At 43.7% G+C, this 24,146-nt stretch overlaps 1 protein-coding gene across 4 annotated transcripts in view; it reads left to right on the top strand.

Moving 5' to 3' along the window:
• The first annotated feature begins 5,413 nt into the window (after positions 1–5,413).
• Positions 5,414–24,146, top strand: part of HRH2 (histamine receptor H2) — a 107,166-nt gene continuing 88,433 nt past the window's right edge. For 3 of the 4 annotated variants that reach the window (XR_013229154.1, XM_077326376.1, XM_077326374.1), the window contains exon 1: positions 5,414–5,578. The gene's annotated coding sequence lies outside the window, so the exon portion shown is untranslated. Of the gene's footprint in view, positions 5,579–16,404; positions 16,490–24,146 lie in introns of all 4 variants that reach the window. The other variant, XM_077326375.1, reaches the window with a different exon arrangement.

Here is a 24,146-nt window from a genome sequence, read left to right as displayed (position 1 = left end):
TTTTACCTCTTTGTTTGCATAGCCCTTTCTTGGAATCGGAAGGATCAATGGAAACTGTTCTTTATGCATACAAGATTATAAGAATACATAATTTAAAAGGCACATCTTGCTACAATAGAATCAAACCACCTGTACAGCTTCCAGAAAAGAGTAAGTCAATAAAGATGCTGACCAGGAGTGAGTACCTTAACCTTTACAGGACCAAATATACTGACCAGTTGTAATATGCACATCCAATGGTGTTTGCTGACTGCAAACACCATTGCCATAGGTAGGAAGTTTGTTTGTTTGTTTGTTTGTTTTGAGGGTGGGACTTGGGGAATTAATTAGGGGAATCTGGCTGGGACATTAATTTTTAAGGATAAATTAAAGAAGAAGAAGAAGCACCGTTGCAAGCCCAAAGTAGTATGATAGACGTACCTTTCCTCATCAAATAGGGCTGATGTTTCCCAGAGAAGAACTGCATGAAAGGAGCAGGTTTTCTCAATCCTTTCCTTCCCATGCCCCCCCCCCCTGCCGAAAAGGGTAGCCTAAGCCACTTTTACTCATACTGGTAAAAACCTTTCCCCCCTCTGGGATGAAGGCTTTTTAGCAGGAGAGTGGCAGGTGAGGCACAAGTTAAAGTGCCTCACCTGCCACTCTCTACACATTTCTCCTCCCTTCAAAAAAGCTGCTCCAAAAGCCAGAATTAGAAAGGGACAGTCTTCTAAATTGATTGTGGAAGATATTAAATCCGCGGGTTCAGTACAACACACCCAGCTCCAACAACCAACAACTCTACTGGAACCAGAAATACTGAACTGGGAACTGGGAACCTATATACGCATTCATGATTTCTGCCAAGACACATGACTGGCCATTAACGGAAGCCCATGATTGTACCTTGTCTGTTCACTGATTGGCTGCGCACTGAGAATCCCTGTACACGGGTTTAGGATTTCAGTCTCTGTTCCCAAGCTTTAAATGCTGTTAACGCCCGTGCCTTTAAATGTCCACAGACACAACAGAGGAACCTATAATATGTAGTCGGAGCTTGATTTAGAGAGTTCAGTGTTAGCAGAGTAAGTAAGTTATAGATATTCACACACTGTATTTTAGGATTAGGAGAAAAGGATTTACTTACGGAATCACCATACTTGACAGTGCAGAGGAGAGACAGAGCTATCCTGTCTACATAGCTGGCTAGCAGAGAGGGGAGTGAGAGAGTGAGTGAGAAGCTTCCAAGAAGAAGCAGGAAATTGCCCCTAAGAGTAGCAACCTAAAGACAGACAAGAAGTAACACTTAACAGGAGAGAAAGGTCCTGACCTCACTGACCTATCTAACAGTCTCCTTGCTGCCCCCTTCAGGCTCTTCTTCTCTTCTTAACTTTGTACACCAGACATTGCCTATTCCAATATTCAGTGATGTCAAAGGGAGAAATTTAAGAGTTTTCCAGTCCTCAAAATTAAAACACGGCCGCAAGTTACCTGGCAGCCGGCATTGAAGTAGCGGTGGGCGGGTGAAAGAAGAAGGCGTACCGCACGGAGCATCGGGAGGAAGAGGCAAGGCGTGTGTGCCCTGCAGACAGGAGAGGCCAGAACTGGCCTCTTCTCCCACAGCAGCCAAGTGGAGAGCTTCCCTCCCACCCACCCTGTGATTATGGTTATCTTATGGGTTGTGTGCTGGTGTTAATTGATGGGTTGTTCAATGGATGTTCTGCTGGTTTGCAATTCCTTTGTCACAACTGCAGGGGGGGCAAGGGGAAAGAGCCTAAAATGGGGGAGGAAATTGGAGGGGGGAGTTAAAATACTCTCCAGGTAAGCTGCCTTTATTGGAAAGGCTTAGTTGAGAAGACCCCAGGATCACATCAGTAGAGCAGATTAAAGGGGATGGGCAGAAGGAGGTTTTCGCCTCTGGAAGCATTCACTGATTCTCTCTGCTGGGGGAAGACCCTCCCTGAGCTCCCCTGCAAGTTTCAAGAAGATTGCACCAAGGGGTCCCACCCTAGGAGCTCCCAAAGAGGCTGACACCATTCCCCATAGACTTTAAAGGTGGGAAAAAATAATTTCAGCAGGAAATTAACCAGGAAATTGGCAATTAACCTGCTGAAATTAATTTGTTCCCACCTTTAAAGTCTATGGGGTATGGTGTCAGCCTCTTTGGGAGCCATCCCCTTGGTCCAATCTTCTTGAAACGTGCAGTGGAGCTCAGGGAGGGTCTTGCCTGAGCTCCCCAAAAAGTTTCAGGGGTGCAACTTACACCCCTCCACCCCGGCAGCCATTTTAGGTGCCGAAAAAAAAAGCCAGCCAGGACGCTGCAGCAGCCACGAGGCTGCAAACAGCTGGCTAATCAATCCAAATTGAATCGATTCTGAATCAATTTGGCCGAATCTCATGCATAAAGATGGAGGACGGTCTGTTTCGGACCGTTTTAGGCTCGGAAATGCCTGAAACGGCTCCGATACGGCCGTTTGGGCGTTTCCGAGCCGAATATGCACATGCTTAGGACCAATAGGCCAAATTGGAATAGGCAATGTCTGGTGTACAAAGTTAAGAAGAGAAGAAGAGCCTGAAGGGGGCAGCAAGGAGACTGTTAGATAGGTCAGTGAGGTCAGGACCTTTCTCTCCTGTTAAGTGTTACTTCTTGTCTGTCTTTAGGTTGCTACTCTTAGGGGCAATTTCCTGCTTCTTCTTGGAAGCTTCTCACTCACTCTCTCACTCCCCTCTCTGCTAGCCAGCTATGTAGACAGGATAGCTCTGTCTCTCCTCTGCACTGTCAAGTATGGTGATTCCAAGCCATTCCTCAGTGGGTTCCCCCCCCCCTCTGATATTATCTTCAAAATTGTCAGCTAGGCATTTTCAAACAGTATAAAGTTGCTCTACAAGTCTGAATAGAAATACTATCTAGTATACTTCGTCCATAGGCTCTTAGAAAGTATTGGGGATATGGAGAAATGTCAGTCAGATCACTGAAGAGTCTCAGTCATATGGTTTCTGTGGCCATTGTAAAGCTGTTAATGCTTCCTTCTGACTGCTTCCTGCCCTAAAAGATAAAACTCCACTGGGATCTTTCTCAGTAAAAATTGATTGATCAAAAATGGGATTTGAGACCTACAGTCATCAAGCTACAACCTAAAGAGTATTGGTTTCCCAAAGAGTTCCTCTGCAGCATAAAAGAGTGAGAGTCCGGTAGTACCTTATAGACTAACAACATTTGTGGCCCTAACAAAATTTATGGCAAGGAATGAGCTTTCCTGAAAGCCCAAATTTTCTTAGTTTTTAAGGTGCTACTGGACTCTTGCCCTTGTCTGCTGCTGTAGACAGACTACCATGGATATATGGATCTAGTTCTATTGCAGTAATCTTTTCCTGCCCCCATATCTTTCTTGGTCTCTTTGGCTGCCCTCTCTCCTGGCATATGCAGGGCAAGATAAAAATCCAGCTTGTTCCAGTAGGTGATGAAGGTCACTTTCCAAGAGAGGCTTTTAAAAGCTTCTCTTCCACCCTACTTGGCTGCTTTGGAAGCAGCATGTGAACTCTGGGTTCTGATCTGGTCACCCTACCTAGGCTCATTTATAGCATGAGTTATTCATCAGGGAACTAATGGGGGAAATAAAGCTTCTTTGCCCTGTGATATCCCTCTCAGGGAATCTGTAATTGTCCAAAAGAAGATATCATTGAATGAAGTTCAATAGGGACAAATGTAAAGTTCTGCATTTAGGTAGGAAAAACCAAATACACCAATATAAGATGGGGGAGACTTGTCTTGGCAGTAGCATGTGCGAAAAGGATCTAGTAGTAGACCATACATTGAACATGAGTCAGCAGTGTGACACAGTGGCTAAAAAGGCAAATGGGATTTGGGGCTGTATCAAATGGAGTAGTGTGTCCAGATCACGGAAGGTGATGGTACTGCTTTACTATGCTCAGTTATGGGCACCCCAATTGAAGAGGGATGTTGACAAACTGGAACGTGTTCAGAGGAGGGCAACAAAGATGGTGAGGGTTTTGGAGACTAAGACATATGAAGAAAGGTTGGGGGAGCTTGGTCTGTTTAGCCTAGAGAGGAGACGACTGAGAAGGGATCTGATAACCATCTTCAAGTATTTAAAAGGGTGCCATATGGAGGATGGAGCAGAATTGTTCTCTCTTGCCCCAGAGGGACAGACCAGAACGAATGGGATGAAATTAATTCAAAAGAAATTCCATCTAAACATCTGGAAGAAGTTCCTGACAGTTAGAGCGGTTTCTCAGTGGAACAGGCTTCCTCGGGAGGTGGTGGGAAATTGTTGGAAATTGTTAAACAGAGGCTGGATAGCCATCTGACGGAGATGCTAATTCTGTGAAGGCAAAGGGGTGGCAGGTACAGTAGATGAGCAATTGGGGTGTGAGTGTCCTCCATAGTGCAGGGGGTTGGACTAGATGACCCCTGTGGTTCCTTCCAAATCTATTATTCTATGATTCTACGATTCTATCATTGCTAATTGGCTAGTGTTATATCTCACTTTCTTACACTCTGGAGACTTCTCCCACAACAGTCTTCAGACTTAAAAATAAACAAACATTAAACAACACAAGACAGGATGTTGCCCACCAGCTGGAAACCATCTTCCTGGAAATCCAAAATCACAATAAACATTTTACATGTGCATACACAGAGATGATTTCACCAATGGCTGGTAAATGACTCCTTTTCTAGGAATGATTGTCCCTCTACTGAATGTAGACTGAGGATTTATTTATGACCAACAGCTACCAGAAAATTTATGTTCCCTTTCTATTGTGATGCTTGGCTCATTTCTTTGAAGCATCCTGAAATATTGGAACCTTAGGCAGACTATGTGGTGGAGTGGTTAGAAGGCTGAGCCACCCACATTCCTGAATCTTCCTGGGTGACATTAGGCTGAAAAGGGGTGACTGACCTAGACTACCTCACAGGCTTGTTGAAAAGGAGACATGAGGAGAGAAACATGTGTGCTGCCCTGAAGTCTTTGGAAGAAAGCTGGCACAAGCAACAGATGGATGGACAGGTGTGGGGGGGGGCAGGGGACCGGGGGGCGGGGGGGCTAAATAGACCCTGTTTTCTATTATAGTCCTGCTCAGTGTTTGTGGCATGTTGTGTTATCATTTGTGCATAACTTGATAAGTGTTTGCCCTTCTACTGAACAGTGGATCAAACTGGGTTCCTTCCTTTTTGTACTTTGTCAGCTGCAAAGGACACTGTGTCACCGGTACTATTAGAATGGCATTAGGTATGCTTAGCTGCTTACGTACAGGGGACATGGCACACTTTATTGATTTTAAAACATGTTGGGTGTTAATGCAGCCCTTTAGGATTCTAATCTTCCCGTTGCTTTCCTGACTCACATTACAATCAGGCAACATGCTGGCTGTTTGGATACAAGTGGGGAAGTGGGAGGGGAGGATGGAAAGAGAAAGGGAGGGAGCTACTACTCACAGGAACAGCCCGGAGAATTTCCTTCCGTTTCCTTAGAAATCTAATTGCAAGCAGAAGGAGAGACAAAACTTAGAAGGAAGCACAACAAAAAAGAGATTTTCCTGCGTGTGACTGCCACTTGGTCCTTCACTACTCCCTCAGGTAATGCTTCTTTATTCTTTTTGTGGCTGATTAATGCCTCTTTATTTAAATGGGAAAGGCAAAGGTTTGGGAATCATTCCCTTGGCTTCCTGTACGTGGCCCATCACCATGTTGTCAGTGTGCTAGAGATGTTTGTATTCTTTTAACGGCAGGTTCTTTTAACAGTTAACAAGAGATTGTCAGAAAGTAGCTCACCTCTTCTAGTTTGGATACTGCTGGCAAACAATGTACCTGGAGTACAAATTTACTGGGGGGGGCTGTTTTGTTCTGCAGTTAAGGTGCACAATTGGAAAGGAGACTCCTAGACCTGCCATATCATTTGAATTGTTAATATCATCAGCATATATTTTTCTGTAAACCACTGGCTCTTATACAGCTGGTGTTGTGCTGAGAAACACTGATTCACTAACATTACTAAGAAAAAATTGATGCCACACTCTTGTAGATAATCTCCCAGATTACTGTCAAAGTGCACTGGGAACTATAAGATCTTGCAGGACTTCCCAGGCAACTTTCAACATGCATGAAATCGTGGAATTTTCAGGAAATTTACTTTAATCTGAGCAAGGTCGTGTGATGCTGACATTGGAAGCAGCAGAGATTTCAGATAAAGTTCTGTTTGAATCTTCCGAGTGGGATTAGCAATAAGCATTGGTAGAGACCTGGCAGTTAGGATTGGGGGACTGGGATTAGATAGAACCAAGTTCAAATAGCACTCAGATCAGGAGTGAACTAGGGTGACCATGTGCCTGTCACTCTTTGTCCACCTAGCCTTTTCATAAGGTTATTGGGAAATCAAATGGAGGAGCGGAGAACCACCCTGCCCTGAGCTCTTTGCAGGAAGGGTGGGTTAAAATTGCAATAGGTAGGAAAGCATTTCAAAAACTAGAGAAACCGGCAGTTCTAGGTACGACTAGATATAAATATGAAACCACTGAGAAAGAACATTGGGTAGTAATCTATCATGGCACATGGAAGAAACATATAGACACTTTTTTTTTGTAATCATGAGGTCTAAAGCATTTTTATCACTTAGTATTTTACATTTTAATGGGGACTGAAAATTATGAGTTTTGCAACTTCCAATGAAAGAAGGGATAGCTTTGAAAAATGAACATGTTTTTGAAGATATTTGAGAAGTATGTTATGGTGTTTTGAACCTTTCAAAATCTTAATATTCCAGAATCTTTTGATTAAGGAACATTTTACCTCATGATAGATACTGAAGCATTCTCCTCTTAGAGCACTATCCTAAATTTGTTTATTCAGAAGTAATTCCCTTTAGGTTCAGTGGAGCTCATTCCTTGATAAGTACTTTTCAAATTGCACACTTAGAACTGTTGCCCTATTTTCTTTGAACTTACTGATTTTCTAGTGTTTCTATAGTGGGATGCCACAAAGACTACTTAAATAAAGCCACTGCCATTCTTGCTACACAGGTGAGAATTGTAGCAATCTAGTGAAACATTAATATCATTTTCTTATGACTTGCCATCATTTCTATTACCCTGTTGCTTTATGCAGAGTTTCTCAACACAGCAAGAAGCTGCTGAGATGAAAGCTATTTCTACAGGGCATGTGAGGTTGTAAGAAAAGCAAATATATTGCGATAGGTATCATGGTCTGAGTATTAAAGAGGCAAGGTGGGAAGCAGTGTTATCGAAAGAACAGAGGCACTAGTATTTCAACTCAGAATGCTGCTGGAAGCAAGAGTAGTAGCTAGGCAAATATCATGTAGGATAGAGAGGGCAAAACCCTTCTGAAACTTTGTTACAGCAACCATGAGTGGGTAAGTTGAGCACCAGATGCTGATGAAGCATCACCATGTACTAAATGGTAGCAATGATACAGAGCACTACACACACACTCACCAGTGTAATGCCTGACTCCACAAACCCATGTTCTTTGAGGGATGAGGCCGTTAAAAGTTTAGTTTATACATGGAAAGACATATGTGAAACTGGCTCTAATGCTGTCTCAATGGCATGGATGTTTATCAAGGTTTAAGAATCTAGATATCCACAGCAGCACAACTATTGGCGTTTTGAGGCACCAATGAAGACAGAAGAAGTCTGGAGTGGTGACAGTGAGTTCTCTCTTGCCAATACTGGGGCCCATTCCGCACAAGGACCAATGTTGCCAATTGGTTCTTGAAAGCGGAAACACTATTTTTAATAGTGCAATCGCGACGTTACGCATACCTGCCTTTGTAGTGGAATCAAGTAGCGTTTCCGGTCTCGCAAAAATTGCTATCCAGGAAGCGATTTTTTCTGTGCTTTGTCCCGCCCCTAGCCGTCAATCAAAAGAACAGCCAATGGGCAGCTGTTATCATGCTCCCGAAAAGCACCTTTCCCTTTAAGAACAGGTTTTTTTTAAAAAAAGAAAAACACACGTTGCAACGAATATGCCTTGATTCCTCCTAACGTAGAGACCCATCTAGCTGGCGTGTAAACTGGTGAGTCATCATTGCCATGCTCCCCCGAGTGAAAAAAAAATCCCCCCCGTGCACGGGCGTGATTTTCGGCCAAAAATAAAGGGAACTTGCAGACGGGGCTGTGCTGTGCTTGGTGACTTAGGGGAGCTTTAAAGCATTTCTGTGGAGGGACTGTAGCTGGAGAAGCCTCTCTGGGTGAATGAAGGCTTGCTGGTTCGTTGCTTTCTGCTCGTTCTGAGAAAAAAAATGGCGATCGCTTCGCTGGAAGTTCAGAGGAGAGAGCCAGGGGGAGGGACTTGGCTGGGACCGCAACAATGGGAACGCACAGGTCTTTTTTGCTACTGTGGCAGATTGTTATCAAGAGTGTAGCGCTTTTCGGAGGGTGAATCCACTTTTCTGGATTTCCCTTTAAGCGCTACAACGAATCGCTTTTTGCGGGAGGAGTGTGGCATATTGTGTGCGACATCATGCGTAACTGCAAATTAGTAGCTTTTACAATTTGCAAGCCTTTTGAACATTGAAGTCGTGCAGAATGGACCTGGGATTGTACTTTGACTTGTACTTTGACTGAAAGATCAGATATCCCCTGATCTTGCTTACTACTATGTCAAAGGGACAGCAATAGGCGGTTGAGCTATGCCCTTAGCCATTCAAATGTTAGTGAGTTGCATAGATCCTATCTTCAGTCCTAAATTATTCTGCTGTGATTACAAGAAGCCTTGAAAGGTGCCTGTCCATTTCTGATAAATGTGCTCCTAGGTTTGATTCCAGCCCAGCTGATGGGTACTGCGGAATCCTGATTTTCCTTAGAAAATCACAAAGATATGAGGGCCATTCCGCACTCGTCCAAAATAGCACAATGGTTACAAATTGAAATCGCTACTGTTTTGCTATTATACACAACATTGTTGACAATCTGCAACACTCCTGAAACCAATCCGCAAAAAGCGCTTCGTTGTAGCGCTTCCAGGGAAATCCCAAAAAAGTGGATTCACCCTCCAGAAAGCGCTACACTCTTGCAACCAATCTGCAACACTAGCAGGAAAGTTCTGTGCATTACCATTGTTGCAGTTTCTGCAAAGTCCCTCCCCCTAGCTCTCTCCTCTGATCTTCCGGCGAAGCGATCGCCATTTTTTTTTCTCCGAGCGAGCAGTGATCAATGCACCAGTGAGCCTTCATTTACCCGGCGAGGCTTCCCTGGCTGCAGAGCTGTTTTAAGTCACCAAGCACGAAACAACACACAGCCTCGTTTGCTGGTTTATTTTCCCTATATTTTCCACTGTATTTTCGGCCGAAAATTGCACCCGTGCCGGGGGGGGGGTTATTATTTTTTTCACTCGGGGGGAGCGTGGCAACAATGAAATGGAAGCTCAAAAACCACCTCCTAGCTAGATGGGTCTCTCCGTTGCAACGAATCAACGCAGATTCGTTGCAACGTGGTTTTTTTTAACTTCCTTAAAGGGAAAGGGGCTTTTGGGGATCATGATAACGGCCACCAATTGGCTGCTTGACGGCCAGGGGCGGGACGAGCTCGGCAATATTGCTTCCTGGCTAGCGATTTTTGCTGAGACCGGAAACCTGTGGGAAATGATAGAAACGCAACTGGATTCCACTACAAAGCCAGGTATGCATAACGACAAATTCCACAATTTAAAATGCCGTTTTTTCATCCCGCAACCAATTTGCCACATAGATCCTAGTGCGGAATGGCCCTGAGTGTCCATTGGTGCTTCTAAATTGTTTAATCACTGTCACACTGATGATAACACCACAGTGCCAATGCAAGACTTATAGCACCAAACTCACACCTCAGTCACTTGGAAGAAGGAACAGGCTGTTATTCTCTAGTGAGCAAAGCTAGACACAAAGCACTTATTCTTGATCAAGGTGTTACCTCGACTTCTTTTGTTATTTGGTCAAAGAAAGAAACTTCATTTCCCCCCTGAAGAACACATGGCTAGAATTAAAGTTGTGTCAATTCAACAAGCATGTAGCAATTTACCAGTTCAGTGGTAAAGACTCATAATACATGGATGCAAGGATCATGGGATTCTCTGCATCACTATCAGAGTCCTGGGCCTCTTCTGCATGATGGATAAGCTGATGAAAACTCACTAAATACCTAGCTGTTTTTCTAATCTCTGCACGGCAGAGTGACTTTACTCCACAAAACTGATTTTGCTCTGTATGGTCAACCGTGTCTTTTTTGCTTACTGCGTCTTTTAAGCTCTGTTTCTGAAAGAGGGTAAACACCAATTTTTCCGGTGTCACAGTGCTGGAAACGCTCCTTTTGTAATGCAGAGATGTCAGCATGTTTTTGCTCTCCTCCCCTTTTCTGCTCACATTCCTTCGTCTACCAATGGGAGCTCTGCCTTTGTCAGCGATCACATGAACATGCCATTTGCCCTGGCAATCGAGCCGTATGTAAATTAGTAGGAATTACCCTGTGGTATTTATGGCAGTGCAGAAATTAGTAGAAATTACCCTGTGGTATTTATGACTACAAAGCTATACCTCTGATCAGTGACCATGGGGGGGGGGGCATAAGCCCCCAAAACACAATTTCAAAGAGGGAGGCAATCTGGAATTAAGACAAGGCATAGAGCACAGCCACAATTTTAAAAGATGGGGGGAGGCACTGGGCACAGCTGCAGAGCAGACAAACTCATAATTTCAAGGGACAAAACCTGCTCCCTCCCTTGTCCTGGGTCAAGAATGCCCACTGAAAACTATGGGAAACACAGTGGATCTGCAACAGTATTCAGCATCTCTCTTTGTCCTAGGAAGGTGGGGTGGGAGGCGGATTTGTTCTTGGTTTGCTGTATCCCTCCCACTTTGGCACTTAGGTGCCCTCAAATTTCCTGAGACCTCCTGCCTGCTGGGAGGGGATGTTTGTGCTTTCACTGATCTAGAAAGGTGGCTTACTCATGAGGTGACTGTATCTTGAATGACAAGAATGCCCATTGGAAACCATGGGAGATGCTGGAAGACCCGTTGGAAAGAAAGGGCAGCAAGAATGCCAAGTGACTTGCATGGGCTCCATTGGAATGTTTTATAGTAAGAAAACAGTTGCAAAGAATGCAAGGAATGGATTATCCATTACACTCAGATAAACTACTCTGGGCAGGGTACAGAGTGGAATTTCAGCCACTGGGAGAACCACGGGATGGTCACCAGGGGTGAAGGAGGGGTGGGAGCCGAAGATGGCAACATTGGGGGATGCACTAAAACGAAGGAGAAACCATGGAGATGCTGGAAGACCCATTGGGAGGGGCTAGGCAGATACAATGACTGCTTGGGATGTTGTATTCAAATATTTCATGCAGAATGTAGAACCACAAACACTTAAAAATGGTGTAAATTTAATGGTGTAAATTTAAAACGTTGCAATTCAAAATGTTGCAATTTAAACAGTTTTTATTGGGGAATGCAGAATATGCCCTGGCCAGTCCCAAGAAGATTTATTCCTGGGATAGATCCTGGACAGTTGGATAGCCATTTGGGTTGGGAGGCTACATAAGGGAGGAAGAAGGGGATGAAATTGCCCTATCTTCTCTGCTCCTTCATTAGAGCAGCACGGATAGAAACACTAACAGCCCCATAAATACCCAAACAATATACAAGATGTCCAGATGCAGTGGAAACTACAAACACTGCCCTCACACACTATCCACCACAGGTGCAAAAAGGGGTTGTTGACCATTAACCCCCCAAAAGAGCAAATATATTGCGATAGGTATCATGGCCTTTGCTTGAAGACTGCCAGTAAGGGGGAGCTCACCACCTCCTTAGGCAGCCTATTCCACTGCTGAACTACTCTGACTGTGAAATTTTTTTTCCTCATATCTAGCCTATATCGTTGTACTTGTAGTTTAAACCCATTACTGTGTGTCCTTTCCTCTGCAGCCAATGGGAACAGCATCCTGCCCTCCTCCAAATGACAACCTTTCAAATACTTAAAGAGGGCTATAATAGAAATTTCATCTAAACGTCCAGAAGAAGTTCCTGACAGAGCGGTTTCTCAGTGGAACAGGCTTCCTCAGGAGGTGGTGGATTCTCCATCTTTGGAAATTTTTAAACAGAATCTGTATAGCCATCTGAGGAAGAGGCTGATTCTGTGAAAGCAAAGGGGTGGCAGGTTACAGTAGATGAGCGATTGGGATGTGAGTGTCCTGCATAGTGCAAGGGGTTGGACTAGATGACCCATAGGTCCCTTCCAACTCTAGGATTCTATGATTTTATGATTCCAGCTGACTGGAGTGACTGGCAAGCTTAATCTTGTATCATTACATCCCACACTTCTCTACATTTGCCAGATCACCCTTCTCTAATTTGTCTCATATGTACAAATGTGAGAAAGGTATTTTGAAATCTGCAATAGAGGAGACAATAACTAAATTATGATTGGGGAACCTGCAATCTTTTAGGTTGAGAGAAAGTTCCCAGTTTCTGGAACTGCTTGAGTGAGTCATCTGTTCCTTTATGACATTAGCAAATGTCACTCTGGTTCTGATCCCTCATCTTAAAGTTTGTTGAATACCTAGCAACCCACACCATCTTAGTATGTGTGTGTGGTGGGGGGAGAAATCATTGCCAAGGACAGGAAGGAAAAGTTCAGACTGGTGCTTGTTCATTCTCTCAGCTGCACCCCACTTTAATTGTCATATTTCTGTATTCATTGGTCTCATTTGAATTTTTTTAATTGTACGAATTTAATGTGGAAAGTGTGGATTTCCAGATGTGAGGAAGGTGATCTTCCTCATTGACAACATAGACATAACAACTGGGCATAAAGATAAGGACATCATTATTTAACTAGTACAATATATAGGCAAGGAATAATGTAAGATACTTAGGCTTTGGATGTACTTCAGATGCTGAAGAGTAATAAACGTTCAGTTATTCAGTGTGTGAACTGGAGGAAGTCTAACATGCTTGCACTTTTAAAAAAAGAAAAATTCTGTTTCCTGTGAAAAAGATAGCAATCTATACAATTTTATATATTTTAAATTTTGTACTGGCTCCCTGATTTTGCAATCTTTTACTGTGAAATGTTTTTTCTCGTTATCTGTTTTATCTGGCCACAGTGCTGTATCAAATAAATTTGATCTGTACACATTTTGATAGCAATCAGTGATTGTAATGACGTTACGCGTCAAAGCTTTCTACTGCACTTGATTTTCTACACAGCTATAGTGATTTTGCACATCAATCTCTTTTTAAAACATAATGTTTAAAAAAATAAAATAGCCATGATTGGAATTTTGTTCCGCTCCTCAGTACAGAAGGAGGTAGAAAGGGAAAATCATGCTCTGTTTAAGCATGTGCCTTCATGTTTTAATTCTGCCCTCCTGTCAATAATCCTTTAAAAACATTAACAGAGGCTCACAGAGGCTTAGGACAGGATTAGTGGCTGCTGAATTTTTGCTGATTTTTGCAAATAAGAATGGGAACTGGGTGCCGATGTCAGTAAGAAAGAATAGAATCTGCTTAGACCAGGCATGTGTGAGCACCATGACGTCTGGAGTGGGGAGGGGAGAAAACTACTGACTTGGACCCACTGCGCAGTGTGGAAATTATGCTCAGGGGAAGAATAAGGAAGTACATGAATACCAGGGGGCTTTCCGCACAAGGACCAATGTTGCCAAATGTTTTCAGAATGCAGAAACGCTATATTAAATAGTGGAATTTCGTCATTCCACATACCTTTAAATTTAGTGGAATACAGAAGTCCCAGTAGCGTTGTATTCATTCCCCACAGGTTTCCGATCTCCCTGGAATCGCAACAAAGGAAGCGAGATTTTTCTATGCTTATTCCCTCCCCTGGGCATTAATCAAATGGAACAGCCAAAGGGCTGTTGTGTTCATGCTCCTGAAAAGCCCTTTTCCCTTTAAGAACGTTTTTTTAAAAACGCAAACACACCCGTTGCAACGAATATGTGTTCAATCATTGCTTCAGATAGACCTTTTTTGCTGGCATATATGAGCTGGCACTTAATCGTTTACACGCTCAAGTAACCCCCCCCCCCTCCCCATGGGTGTGATTTGTGCCCGAAATTATGGGCAGTGTCGAACAGGGGGCTGTATTGTGCATGAGAACTTTAAAGACACTTGAAGTAGGGAGCTTTGTTTTACTGTGTTAATCACTTCTATGGAGGGACTTTAACCGGAGAAGCCTCGCTGGTTCGTTGATTTCACCGGTCTAAGGGGGAAAAAATGGTGTTCGCTTCTCCGGAGGTTTGGGGCTGAGAGCGGGGGAGGGACATTCTTTCTACCGCTGCATTAAGAATGCACATGTCTTTCGCTGATGTGTTGCAGCGTGTGCTCAGAAGTGTAGCAATTTCTTCAGGGGGAATCCACTTTTCCCAATTTTCCGAAAAGCGCTACAACGAAGCAATTTTTGCGGGAGTGTTGCAGGAGTGTTGCAGATTGTGTGCGACGTCATGCGGAATGTTGAATTAGTTGCGTTTACCAAAGATAAGACTTCTGCTACATTTAAGTCGTGCGGAATGGCCCCAGGTGTTTAAAGTGCCATAGTCATAGAACAATTGAGGGAAAAGAATTACTTTTTTAAAAGCCCAAATGGCCTACCCTTGCAAAAATGAAAGCCATTGAAATGTCACTCTCCTGATCCAGCTGTTTATGTTTTTCATCCAATCAGCAGAGGTAGCATCTGAGGTCTAGCTGGTAAAAAGAGGGATGCAGAAAGCAGCCTCCTGACTCCGAAGCCCTCAGCCAAGATTTGTGTAAGCGGTTTGTGGCTACTCAGTGGAGGAGAAAGGCTGTCTATGGATATCCTTCAACTGTCCCTATAGGGATAATATTTACTCCGTAGTTCTTACCTCCTCCTATTTTGCCTTTTATGGGGATGTCCCCCAGAAAATGTTCTATCATAGAATCATAGAGTTGGAAGGGGTCATACAGGCCATCTAGTCCAACCCCCTGCTCAACGCACAATCCGCCCAAAGCATCCTAAAGCATCCAAGAAAAGTGTGTATCCGACCTTTGCTTGAAGACTGCCAGTGAGGGGGAGCTCACCACCTCCTTAGGTAGCCTATTCCACTGCTGAACTACTCTGACTGTGAAATTTTCCCCCCTGATATCTAGGCTATATCGTTGTACTTGTAGTTTAAACCCATTACTGCGTGTCCTCTCCTCTGCAGCCAATGGGAACAGCATCCTGCCCTCCTCCTAATGACAACCTTTCAAATAAAGAGGGCTATCATGTTCCCTCTCAACCTCCTTTTCTCCAGGTTGAACATTCCCAAGTCCCTCAACCTATCTTCATAGGGCTTGGTCCCTTGGCCCCAGATCATCCTCGTCTGTACTCTGTACTATTTCAATTTTATCTATGTCCTTCTTGAAGTGAGGCCTCCAGAACTGCACACAGTACTCCACACAGGTGTGGTCTGACCAGTGCCATATACATTGGGACTATGACATTTTGCTGTAGGACATCTTCCGATACTGAGAACAAACTGATTTCACTTCTGGGTTTTACTTGGAAATGATGTCATGCTATCAGCCCTACAACTGTGTTTCTTTTTCAACAGTTTTCCCCAACCTCCACTCCGAGCAGAGGCAGAAAATGGGGGCTGGGGAGCAAGGAATCCCATGTCCCTACAGGGATAGGGCAACTCTAATCACATCTGTTTAATAGGGCTTCAGATATGGAGAGGCTCCAAAAGGCTTGTGCCTAATGAACAGCCTAGTCCTCCCATAGCATCAAATCAGCCATGGAAAGCTGCTCTGATGTACCCAAGCAGGGGAATCCTGGGAGGGGGAAATAGCCCTGGAAATGGCCCTTGCTAACCCTGCACCAGTTCTGCCCTCCAAAAGGCAGGTGGGAGAAGATGCAAAGTCATGACACCACCGAAACCCATGACAAGGAAGCCTGGAAAGAATGGGAAAGAGCAGATGCTATGGGCTGTAACTGTTCCTGGCCCTCAACTGTTCATCTCCACCACCTTATATGCAAGAGATACAAATAGGGCTGCCAGCCTTCAAATGTCTAGCACTTCCTGCCATTTTTCATGCCTGCTTGAAATGGTGGAAGAGGGGAACGTGCTATACACGCTCCTCTATTCCCCCTGTCAATAAAGACAGGCAGCCAATTACCTTTCTCCCTCCTTTAAAGGGACTGTGAGCTAATTTCTTTTTTTTAATTAATTCATTGTTTAAACGCACATTCATCTATTCATAGATGCATAGGGCTCCTTTTATTGCAAGGCTCTTGTAATCCAGAGCCTTGAAGGTTCAAAAAAAAATGTGTGTGGGGGGGGAAGAGGCATGCTTTGTGGGCAAACTGGTGGGGAAAAGTTTATTTTGTGCTCTGCCTGGATTGTGTGTCTATTCGTTGCTCCAGGCAGATTTTGTTTTTGTTTTTTAAAAGAAAATCCTGTTCCAGATGAAGAGAGATGGAGGCGAGCTCGAGGACAGGCACTGGAGCTGGAAATCTCACTACTTTAGGCACTTTGGTAAAGCATGTGTCTTGTGCAAGTGTCTTGCTGGCTGCTCTCATCATGCTAGCACTACATGGCAGGGGGGATCCAGTTTTTTGGATTCCCCTGCTAGCCCTTTAAAATGGAGGATGTAGCTGCTGGTTTATAGATGTAATGCTGGATGTTTACGACATCGTGCAAAACGCCAAAAATATGGTGTTTGCAAACAGTAAGCCTCTCACTTTTTAAATTGGGTGTTGAATGGCTCTCAGAATTACCCTGATCTCCAGATTACAGGCATCATATATTACACTGCACCCTGCACACAAGTCCAGTCAGGTCCCCTCCAGAGTAGTGCCCTGAGGCCTTGGACCTAGGCATGCCAACTTCTCTGTAAAGTAGCCGGTGGCCTAACTATATATATAAAAATTGGTTGATAAGAGTATAAGGAATCAACCACTGAAGAAAAATTGTGAAAACAGAGTATATCTAGAAACCATTTTGGTTGGTCCTTAAAAAATTATTGATATATAAAATTTATTGTACCAGTTGCCTTGGAAAGGTTCTGTGTTTCTCTGTTTATGTTTTGAACCTTTCTTCCTTTCTCGCATTGTTATTTATTAAGCAGCCTGGTGCTTTACTTTCTCTGCATGTTCTCAGGCTCTGCCAACAGAGAGAAAAAGGGGAAGCATAAAATGCAGGGGAGCCTGGTTGTTGAACAGAGAGTCCAGAAAGGCCAAGTCTTCTGTTCTGCTTTTTCTCTTCCACATTAGCTTAAATGGAACTTGCAAGAGCCGTTATGTCACATTAGCCATGAAAGGCATTAAAATGTTTTGCTTGAGCTCTGCCAACATCAGCTGGATCCAAGTCAAGCACTTGCAGCCATGTGGGGGTTTGGAGTGGATACCAAGCAACACCTAGTTGTCCCCAGGTCTTACAGTTCTTCTCCAGGTGACAGAGATCAGAAATGGCTGCTTTGAAGAATAGATTCCATAGCATTATACTCCCTTGAAGTCCCTCCCTACCCCAAATCCTCTCCACTCCCATCTCCACCCCTAAGGTCTCCAGGTATTTCCCAACCCAGAGCTGGCAACCTCATCCAGCTACCTCCAGTGTACACCCATTAAGGAATCAGTGTGACAGCATGATACCTGGCATCAGCTCAGATAGTTCATACACTAGAAGGTGTTACCCAAATTGCGTGAACACGTGTCCTAAACCACGTATCTTTGAGCGTGTGGGGAAGATTAGCCCAAGTGCAGCGAGAGGGGGGTAACTTAGCGTTTATGGATCAAAATGCCTATATATACCAGGGTTGATTACACCCGTAGGAACTCAAGGCAAACACAGATGTAAATGGTAAAATAGTAATATAAGCTTTAATGAAAGGAAAATAACAAAAAGACACACAAATAGCTAACACACCTACAAGCAGTCATATAGAGAAGGGGGAGGAAGAGTAGAAGGCTTGATAGTTACCTGTCCGAGGAGTGGTGGGTCAGAGGAAGAAGCACGAACCAGCGTGGGAGGTCCCGGGTTGGAAGACACTCAGAGTGTCTGTGTGAAGCCACAGTTTTTATAGGATTTTGGGAAGGGGGCTACGTGACAAGGCTCAGGTTAGCATGTGCTGGAAGTTTCCAGGGTCCCCGGAGATTAGGACAATACCTGGCCAAGTGGGGGTGATGGCCGTAAATGGATTTGGATAAAGGTATTAATGGCTCTGAGGAAGAGAGCCATCAGGTCTAGCTGGCAACATGTCGGGAGGAGATTTCCCCTGGCAGAGGGGCCAAGTGTGAAAAATGTTGCAAGACAAAGGATTTTCCTAGGAGCCCTTAGGCAAACAGGAGGAAGCCAGTCCACTCAGAAATACAATGGGGGGGGGGATGAGTCCAGAGGCACCTCTGGGCCAGGCAAAGGCTGTCATTCCAAACCTAAGGCAGAGAGCAAGATTTCTAAGATGGAGTCTGGCCTGGCTTGGCTGACCCTAGCAGTGTCATGGCTTTAGCTTAAGCCTAGACTATTGTGGGGTGTCATTGGTTATAGAAGACAGTGTGTCAGGAATCAGGCTGAGCCTAGCCAGTGGAGTCCCAAGTGAAAGCACATCCGAAATCCAACAGCCGGTTGCAAATTTCCAAGAAGAGCTTTATTAGGCAAAGTCCACAGAACGCTAAAGCAGGCCAAGATCTTCCTAAGCAAAGATCTTGATAATAACAAAGTACAGGGGGAACAGGTGGGGTAGTTATAGGGCTCACCAGATAGGGGAGGGGGACTCAGAAGGTTTCGGCGGGAGAGTGAAGAGAGGTGACAAAAGAGAGCCTGTTCCCAGGCTGCCAGATGGCCAGGAGCCTTATCGGGAGGTTGGCACATTGTTGAGACTTTCAGCTGTCTCCGCAAGGACACTTACAGTAAGATTGATACATTTGGTGGAGCTCCTCACCCGCTGGGAAAGGAAGGGAGTGAAGTTCTCAGAAGACAGTTTTATTGCTTTATGGCCTTGGCCAGAACCGGCCGGGGAAGACATAGAAGTGTGAGAATATGCAGGGTCGGGATAGATCAAGATGGCATGAATTAGGGGATTCATGACACAGTGTGCCTGTCAGTGAGGCAGGGGGCCCTGCCACACCTTAACAATCCCCCCCTCTGGAGCGAATTTTATTTCCATTTATTCGCTCCAGACCAATGTATAATGTGTTAGTGGCAGCAAAGATTGAAATTCAGACTAGAAATTGAGAGAGAAAAGTGGGGCCATCTTCTGCCACTACAAAAACTACAAAAACCTAAGCCAAATTAAAAACAAAACACATTTAGGAGGGGTTTAGGTGACTTAAGGAAAGCTGTGAAGTTGCTGTTCCTTTTTACCACAACCACTCAAAACTAAATGTAACATACATGAACTATGAACTAGCTTAGCGTGAGGTCTCCACCATATGAATAAAGCAATGAACCAATGCAAACTAATACGTTGAGCGAGGCAATCTAGCAAACAACAGACAAAAAGCAAATGCAGTGAAAACCAAATTCTATGCAGGCAGGAAACTGTGGGCAATACCTGAGCAATATTTTAGAATGCGAGCACTAGGGAATCCTAAAAATGCTGGCAATGAATATCAAGCAATTACTATGAAGCAGGCAGAAAGTGGTAGAAACTAAAAAGTTAGACAATGAACTAAGCAATGGCTTCTAATAAGCAATGCAATAAGAACAAGATAAAGCTAAGCAATTTAGCCAAACTTATATACATAAGCTAGCAAACTATTTAAAACTGATACAGGTACAATGCAATAAACAGTGAGTTGAAATACGGGGCACAATACAATTTGGAATACAGACAATACAGTTTGAAAAACTTCCTCCCCCCCTTGTCCCATTGGTAAAGGTGGGAGTGAAGCTGGAGATTCGTATAGTTGAACGTGAGGATTGATGAAGATGAGCAACTGGTTCAGGAGATGAAGATGTTGATATATATGTGCATATATATATAAGAGCCTCTTGTGGCGCAGAGTGGTAAGGCAGCCGTCTGAAAGCTTTGCCCATAAGGCTGGGAGTTCAATCCCAGCAGCCGGCTCAAGGTTGACTCAGCCTTCCATCCTTCCAAGGTCGGTAAAATGAGTACCCAGCTTGCTGGGGGGTAAACGGTCATGACTGGGGAAGGCACTGGCAAACCACCCCGTATTGAGTCTGCCATGAAAACGCTAGAGGGCGTCACCCCAAGGGTCAGACATGACTCAGTGCTTGCACAGGGGATACCTTTACCTTTTTATATATATAAGACATTGCTGGGTGATGTTTGCAAACACGTAGAATGGTGAAGGAGGTTCCTCCATGGGGGTAAAAAAAAAAGTGGTTGTGGAAACAAGCCAATAGCTGGAGATGTGTTCAGCATACCAGTTGATCTTTCTTCCCCCCCCCCCCCCCTTGTGACTGAAATGGCAGGGGAAGAGGCAGTGAAGGCACTAATCCAGGGTGTTAGAGCGTACGCAGGGTCAGAGGTAGCATACAGAAGAAGCAGCAGGCCGGCTGGGCAGTGAGGCTTCATAGAGCAGGAGCTGGGGTAAACAGCAAGCACCAGAAGTTCACCAGCAGGTGGGCTGGGGCAGAAAGTACAGCCAAGCAGGTCACAGGACACATCCATAGCAAATGCAGACAGAGGATTGCTGTCATCTTTGACCAGGTCAGGTCTGGAGGTTGGCGAGCAGGAACAGCATGCAGGCAGGATCATCAGGAATTGGTTGCGTGATGCACAAGCCTGGAGCCTCCTCAGGGCAGACTTGGCAGACGTGGGTTGCAATAATATTTGAGCGGCCCAGAGCAACAGCACAGTGGAGCTGAAGAGTTCAAGGGGGAGACACCCAACTGAGAGAGAAGGATGAAGCTAGAGAAAAGTTTAATGGAGAAGTGTGTGCAGCTGCAAAGAGTGAGGCTACAAAGTCTGTTGAGGCTGGGCTCAAGTAGGCACCCACCCTGATGGATATACAGATTAGGGGAAATACTCAAAAATTTAGAGCTTTGAAGACAATGAACTCAAAATGAAAGATTGGAGCAGAGGGGTGCCCCCATAAGTGACTGTCAAAAAGATCTACTGTGGTGGGTGCCCACCATGACCTTACAGAGACTGAAAATAGAATTTAAGAGGAGCTAGATGCCATCTCCAGGGAGGGAGATGGAGATTAGAGTGCAGTCATAAGACAAGGGAAGGAGGTTGCCAAACTCCTGGTGAGTTTGGGAATCTGAGAGAAAATTAATAGATTACTATGGGTGATTGAAGCAAGATGCTTTGTAGAAATACACAAGAGGAGAGAAAGTCTTGTAAATCCTGTAAAAACAAGACAGTTATTGGAGGCTAGATCTACTGGATATGTGATGCCTGCTGCACGGTTGTGTAAAAGGAGGCACTCAGAAAAAGAATCAAAAAGCTAAAATTAAAGGTTCCTGCAAACATGTAGCACATGGTCTGTGAATGAATAGATTAGCAGCTCAAATACAAATGTATATACGAGGGGAAAAAGAAGAATTGCTAGGTAGAATCTGGTCAGTTGCTTTCCAGTTAATAAGCACAAAAAGAAATAGAAGCTCTGATATGCAATAGGTTAAAAGCATAAGCAGAAAACATACTACAGATTTTTCTCTATAAGGAACATAAGATAAATCAAAACACAAAAAGAAAGCTTCAAAAACAAAACTTGGATTGTGATCTATAAAGATCTTGTAATAAAGAGCACAAGAGAGGACTCCTAATTAAAAGAGGATTCTCTTGTGCACTCTGCAGTGTGATGCAGCGGTAAAAAAGGCAAATGCCATTTTGGGCTGTATCAACAGAGGCATCACATCAAAATCACAAGATGTCATAGTCCCATTGTATACATAGCATACATATTTAGCATACATATTGACATACATATTCAATTCCCATCGCATATTAATCCTGATCTAGTAGTTATTACCATCTTTCTTAGCAAAGTAGTTGTTGATACATATGAGAGAATAATCTATTATAAGGATATATTCTATTATTGTCTTGAATGATATAAAGTTTTTGACAAGGTTACCCATGATGTTCTGATGGATAAATTGAAGCACTGCAATCTGAATTTTCAGATAGTCAGGTGGATAGGGAATTGGTTAGAGAACCGCACTCAAAGAGTTGTTGTCAATGGTGTTTCATCAGACTGGAGAGAGCTGAGTACCTTGGTACCTCAGGGCTCGGTGCTCGGCCCGGTACTTTTTAACATATTTATTAATGATCTAGATAAGGGGGTGGAGGGACTACTCATCAAGTTTGCAGATGACACCAAATTGGGAGGACTGGCAAATACTCCGGAAGATAGAGACAGAGTTCAACGAGATCTGAACACAATGGAAAAATGGGCAAATGAGAACAAGATGCAATTTAATAAAGATAAGTGTAAAGTTCTGCATCTGGGTCAGAAAAATGAAAAGCATGCCTACTGGATGGGGGAAAAGCTTCTAGGTAACACTGTGTGTGAACGAGACCTTGGGGTACTTGTGGATTGTAAACTAAACATGAGCAGGCAGTGTGATGCAGTGGTAAAAAAGGCAAATGCCATTTTGGCCTGTGTCAACAGAGGCATCACATCAAAATCACAAGATGTCATAGTCCCATTGTATACGGCACTGGTCAGACCACACTTGGAGTACTGTGTGCAGTTCTGGAGGCCTCACTTCAAGAAGGACGTAGATAAAATTGAAAGGGTACAGAGGAGAGCGACGAGGATGATCTGGGGCCAAGGGACCAAGCCCTATGAAGATAGGTTGAGGGACTTGGGAATGTTCAGCCTGGAGAAAAGGAGGTTGAGAGGGGACATGATACCCCTCTTTAAGTATTTGAAAGGTGGTCACTTGGAGGAGGGCAGGATGCTGTTCCCATTGGCTGCAGAGGAAAGGATACGCAGTAATGGGTTTAAACTAGGATTCACAGTCAGAGTAGTTCAGCAGTGGAATAGGCTGCCTAAGGAGGTGGTGAGCTCCCCCTCACTGGCAGTCTTCAAGCAAAGGTTGGATACACACTTTTCTTGGATGCTTTAGGATGCTTAGGGCTAATCCTGCGTTGAGCAGGGGGTTGGACTAGATGGCCTGTATGGCCCCTTCCAACTCTATGATTCTATGATTCTATGACTCAAAACATGGCAAAAGAATTTTTCAAAATATTGTGGATTTACATTAAAAGAATTTGGAAATAAACATCTAGAAAGTTAGAGTACATAAGCACAAATCTAGAAGCAAAGGTTTTCTTATAAAAATGAATAAAACAACTTGTAAAAATGAATAAAACAAATTGTGTAGAATAGATTAGCAAATTGTGTAGAGTCCCACTACACAATAGTGTGTCAAAAGAATTGTGTTCTTAAGGAGGAAAAACTATTCTTCTGTACATGCACAGAGTGCCTTTTTAAAGAAATCAGGCTGAATGGAAATCTGAGTACCCAAATGAAAGGTCTGTATGAAGCTGTTTCAACATATTCAAAACAAAAACAAAATTGCAAAAACATTTTTCTTATGAAAAAAGGGAAAAAGTGTTAACTGCCAATTAAAATTTAAAATGGGAAGTAAAATGTCAGAGGGAAGGAAAAGCTATGGAGGGAATGCCTTTTCTCAAAGAGAAAATATTTCAAATACTAAAAGCGGCCAAAATTGTCTTAAAATAAAAACTAAAACAAAACATATCTTAGAACAGAACTATTTTACTGTACTCTTCCCCCTTAGATTCTGTCTGAGATAGGAGTCAGTCTTTAAAGAAACAAAACTTCTTCCCTTCCTGATTTGGTAAGAAAGAATACTTTCAGTACTGTTAAAATTCCTTTGTTATGTGGATTAGTTGCCTGGATGGGGGAGAGCAAGGCATGAATCATGGGCCTGAGTGACTAGGAAGGCAGTTAGACAAAGAGAGTCTGTTTTAAGATTCCAAAATTGTGGCTGTTTCAGACTGCAACTATCAGTGGAGGCTCTCCCAATTGCAGCCAAATTTAAATTTTGAAAGTTTAAAAGTAAAAATGGAAGCACACATGTTGAACAATTATTTTTTCATGTGTAAATCAGTTCAGAGGCCCTGGAACTATTTTTGGAAGTTGAGAAATTAAGCTGATTATATCATTGAATTGGAAATCTGTGAACTTTGCTTGCAACATTAAATGGGAGGAGGGAAGCTAAGAGAAAATTGAAAAGAATGTTGTCCTTG

Source organism: Paroedura picta, chromosome 3 (genome assembly GCF_049243985.1).
Source record: "Paroedura picta isolate Pp20150507F chromosome 3, Ppicta_v3.0, whole genome shotgun sequence".
Lineage (NCBI taxonomy): Eukaryota > Metazoa > Chordata > Lepidosauria > Squamata > Gekkonidae > Paroedura > Paroedura picta.
Note: the sequence above shows the minus strand (reverse complement) of the source record. Positions and strands in the feature narration are given on the sequence as shown.